This window comes from Eutrema salsugineum, unplaced genomic scaffold (assembly GCF_000478725.1).
Source record: "Eutrema salsugineum unplaced genomic scaffold, Eutsalg1_0 scaffold_4, whole genome shotgun sequence".
Lineage (NCBI taxonomy): Eukaryota > Viridiplantae > Streptophyta > Magnoliopsida > Brassicales > Brassicaceae > Eutrema > Eutrema salsugineum.
Window position 1 is genome coordinate 15,844,835 of NW_006256686.1, and position 4,977 is coordinate 15,849,811.

A 4,977-nucleotide genomic window follows, 5' to 3' on the forward strand; every position below is an offset into this window, starting at 1 on the left:
TCAAGTATCCTGTCTAAAGCTTCTGCCTTTATCATATTTTATCATCATCTGAACCATTTACTTGTCATTTGCATTTTAGCCTTGCTTAAATATCATCTTTGGCTTGTAACTTAGTCTAGCCAAAAACCCTTATCATTTCCTTCTTGACTTAAGACCACAAATGACATAGATTAGTGTCTCCACTACAAGTTTGGTTTGATAAACCCTTGTACTACAAGGACAGGGGTATTGATAACCTCTATAAAGAGTAAAAACTCTTAGTTATCAATTGGCGCCCTTGCCAACTTGTAGGAGCATTAGTCTCTTGTTTGTTCTTGAGTTCAAGCTTTTCTTTCCTTTGTTTTACTAACTTCTTTCCAAGTTCCTGTTTTGTTTTCAGGTGCATGAATACCAGGTCTCGGAGCACAGGATCGTTTTTCCCATACGACGATAACATCGACAGATTAGAAAGGCGAGCTCGCGAGAGAGAACGGCACTTTGACAGACTTGGAATGGCAGAACAACAGCGAATGGAGCAACAGGCTCAGGCAGCCGAGCACCAGGCTCAGGCTAATCAGGCGCAGGCAGGAAGAAATGAACAACAAGCCTATGTTAATCAGCAACAGGCTCAAAGAAACGAATGGCTTGCTCAGCAAAACCAACACCAAGCAAATAGAAATGAACAACAAGCCCATCATGTTCATCCGCCACCGCCACAAGTTCAGAGACAACATCCTCCAATCTGTGTTGGAGAGAATGACCGAGCTAATGCGCACCAATACCGAGCTGGGGTTCAAGCTCCACCAGTTCAAAACAACAACTTTGAAGTTAAAGCTTCCTTGCTCAATATGGTGCAAAACTCAAAGTTCCACGGTCTGGCTGGAGAAGACCCTCTCGAGCATCTAGATCAATTTGATCGGGTTTGCGACTTAACCAAGATAAATGGCATCTCCGAAGATAGCTTCAAGCTACGCTTGTTCCCTTTCAGCCTCGGTGATAAAGCACACCAGTGGGAAAAGAATATACCGAGGGGTTCTATACAAACCTAGGAGCAGTGTAAACTGGCGTTCTTATCAAAGTTCTTTTCCACATCACGCACGGCTAAACTCAGGAATCAGATCTCAAGTTTCACACAGAACACAACGAGAGCTTTAGTGAAGCTTGGGAACGGTTCAGAAGCTATACTAACCAATGCCCACACCACGGCTTTTCAGAGGCATCCCTCTTGAGTACTCTATACCGAGGTGCACTCCCCAAGATCAGAAACCAACTCGATACAGCTTCAAATGGGAATTTTCTTGGGAAAGAGATCAATGCGGCAATGGAACTAGTCGAGAACCTAGCCATGTCCAATGACACGTATGGAGAGGACTTTGATAGAGCAAACCGTACAGAAGGATCTAGTGATGAACAGCGTATGAAAAAGGATATAAGAGAGCTTCAGAGCAAGCTTGACAAGGTTTTGATGGCGACTCAAAAGCCAATACACTTTGTAGGCGAGTTTGATGAGCAAGGGCCAAGCTTTGACAATGTTAATGAAGATGGTCTAACACAAGAGGAACTGAATTACATAGGGAATCAGCAAAGATATCAGCGGTTTCACAACTACAACAGTAACCCAAACCTCTCATACATAAACCCTAATGTAGCTAATCCCCAAGACCAAGTGTACCCTGCTCAACAACAACAACAAAGTTATGCTCAAAAGGCTCCTTTTCAGAATAGCTTTCAGCCCAAGCAACAGTTCAGTGGGCAGCAGCACGGCTACACTCAGCAGAATCAAGCGGCTCAGGGTAACAACTTCAACAACCAACCGCAGCAACACAAGTTTCCACCAGGGTTCAATCCGCAGCCGATGGGTAATCAGCAACAGATTCAAGGACCGGGTCAGAATCAAATGGGGAACGACGTCTGTGGGATACTACAGCAACTGTTACAGGGCCAGCAAAGGGTTGAGAGCCAGCACGCGACAATGCAGCAAGATATCAGGGAGCTTAAGCAAAATCAGGCATCTACATCATCAAGAGGCCCGGCTTTACCAGGTAAACCAGAGCCGAACCCTAAAGAGTATGTGAACGCCATCACATTGAGGAGTGGTAAGGAATTACAAACTCCAACGCCTAAGACAAAGCTCATTGAGGACAATGAGCAATTAGAGGGGGAGGCAGCCTCAGACGATGCGTGTAAAGAAGCGGTCTTAGAGAAGGAACCGATCAAGGACAAAGGAAAAGAGGTGGAAAAGACAACCGAGCTTGAAAATCCCTATGTTCCACCACCACCTTATCAACCCAAGATACCGTTCCCAGGGCGTTTCAAAAAGAAAATCCTAGACAAAGCCAAGGCGGTCTTTGAGAAACACTTGGAGAACACACAACTCACCTTACCCATTATAGATGCTTTCTTAGCCATACCCCAGCTTGGGAAGTTTCTAAAGGACGCGATCCTCAACAAGACAAAGGAGCTCCAGGGTATGGTGATACTGAGCCATGAGTGCAGTGCCATAATACAAAGAAGATCTATACCAAGGAAGCTATCCGATCCAGGCAGCTTTACTTTGCCGTGTGCTTTAGGTCACCTGAAGTTCTCAAACTGTTTATGTGACCTTGGAGCTTCTGTGAGCTTAATGCTTTACACGGTGGCCAAGAGATTGGGATACAAAAGCTACAAGCCGGCCAAGATCTCTCTTGTATTAGCTGATAGATCGGTTAGATTACCGGTGGGGTTGCTTGAGGATTTACCTTTGAGGATCGGTGAAATAGAAATCCCCACGGACTTCATAGTTCTTGAGATGGACGAGGAACCATTAGACCCTATCATCTTGGGCCGACCGTTCTTGGCAACCGCAGGAGCCATTCTAGATGTGAGAGGAGGAATGATTGAACTACACATCGGTTCCGAGACTATGAAGTTCAATATGAAGGAGATGATGAAGAAACCGACCATTGGAGGTCAGGTTTTCTATGTGGAAGTAATGGAGGAGCTAGCTGATGAGCTCCTAGAAGAGTTAAACGCAGAAGACCCATTACAAGTGGTCTTGACACGTGAACAAAACGAGCACGGGTACTTGAACGAGGAAAGCGAGGTGTATAAGCGTCTTTTGGACCAACCGAGGGAACTTGGAGCTGAGGCGAGGTTTTTGGAGCTCAGGGAGAGTGGCCTCGACATCTTAGACAGCGAGGGATCCACAGGAACAGAAGAGACACCTCGGGACATCATGGCCATGACAAATCATACCGAGGCCGATAGTAAACCGTGAGAGAATGAAGCAAAGGCCGAGGAAGCTGTTCCGGGCCAATGCAGCTTTGATGCCGATTGGAATGAGGCTGACGCACCCCCTGTTGAGCTCAAGCCTCTACCAACAGGGCTCAGGTATGCGTTCTTGGGTCTAAACTCTACTTTTCCTGTGATCATAAACGATAACTTGCTTGAGCATGAGGAACGTGCATTACTTAGTGAAATAAGGAAATTCAGGAGAGCCATAGGGTATTCCTTGGCTGACATTAGAGGAATCTCTCCTGATATATGCACCCACAGGATCCACCTAGAGGACCAAGCCATGTCCTCTATTGAGCACCAATGTCGCCTTAACCCGAACCTTAAAGAGGTGGTTAAGAAGGAGATACTAAAGCTCCTTGAGGCAGGGATAATATATCCAATCTCTGACTCTCGGTGGGTATCTCCTGTACACGTTGTGCCCAAGAAAGGTGGGATCACGGTGGTGAAAAACGATAAGGATGAACTCATAGCCCAAAGAACTATAACTGACCATCGCATGTGCATTGACTATAGGAAATTGAATTCTGCATCAAGAAAAGATCATTTTCCTTTACCATTCATTGATCAAATGCTTGAACGGTTAGCTAATCATCCTTATTTTTGTTTTCTCGATGGATACTCGGGGTTCTTTCAAATACCTATAGACCCCCGAGATCAAGAGAAAACGACATTCACCTGCCCTTATGGCACTTATGCTTATAGAAGAATGCCATTCGGTTTGTGTAATGCACCGGCCACTTTTCAAAGATGTATGATGCACATTTTCTCTGATCTAATTGAAGAGAAAGTTGAGGTGTTTATGGATGACTTCTCCGTATACGGCTCTTCTTTCTCCGAATGTCTTGCTAATCTCTCTCAGGTTCTCAAGAGGTGTGAGGAGCATAGGCTTGTCTTAAACTGGGAAAAGTGTCATTTCATGGTCCAAGAAGGCATTGTCTTGGGGCATAAGGTATCAGAGAAGGGTATTGAGGTGGACAAGGCCAAGATCGAGGTGATGGTGAACTTACAAGCTCCGAATTCTGTAAAGGGCATAAGAAATTTCCTTGGCCACGCTGGGTTCTATAGGCGGTTCATCAAGGATTTCTCCAAGATAGCTAGACCCTTAACTAGGCTATTGTGCAAAGAAGTGGAGTTTATCTTTGATGAAGAGTGTGAGGAAGCGTTTAACAGAATCAGTGCACCGATTGTACAAGCCCCTGATTGGTCTTTACCATTTGAAGTGATGACCGATGCATCAGATTATGCTGTGGGAGCTGTCTTGGGGCAGAAGAAAGATAAGAAGCTCCATGTGATTTACTATGCCAGCCGCACCTTGAACTCGGCTCAAGAAAAGTATGCCACCACCGAGAAGGAAATGCTTGCCATTGTGTTTGCATTTGACAAATTCAGGAGTTATCTAGTGGGATCAAAGGTCACGGTTTACACAGATCACGCGGCCTTGAGGTACCTGATGTCTAAGAAGAACGCTAAGCCGAGGCTTTTGAGATGGGTCTTATTGCTCCAAGAATTTGACATGGAGATACTTGATAAGAAGGGCATTGATAACGGAGCCGCAGATCACCTCTCAAGGCTGAGGATTGAAGAACAGGTCCCTATAGATGATGCTTTACCCGAGGAACATCTCATGTTAGTCCGGTCTTACTTAGAGGTGGAGGAAGCCAATACAATCAAGGAAAGAAGCCTTCCATGGTTCGCGGATCTTGTGAACTACTTGTCTTGCTG

General features: G+C 45.4%; 1 non-coding gene across 1 annotated transcript; it reads right to left on the reverse strand.

The window, feature by feature from the left end:
* Nucleotides 1-1,082: 1,082 nt before the first annotated feature.
* Nucleotides 1,083-1,188, reverse strand: LOC112084728. Its single transcript, XR_002898389.1, has one exon. It is a non-coding gene; the product is annotated as a small nucleolar RNA R71 (small nucleolar RNA).
* Nucleotides 1,189-4,977: the final 3,789 nt, after the last annotated feature.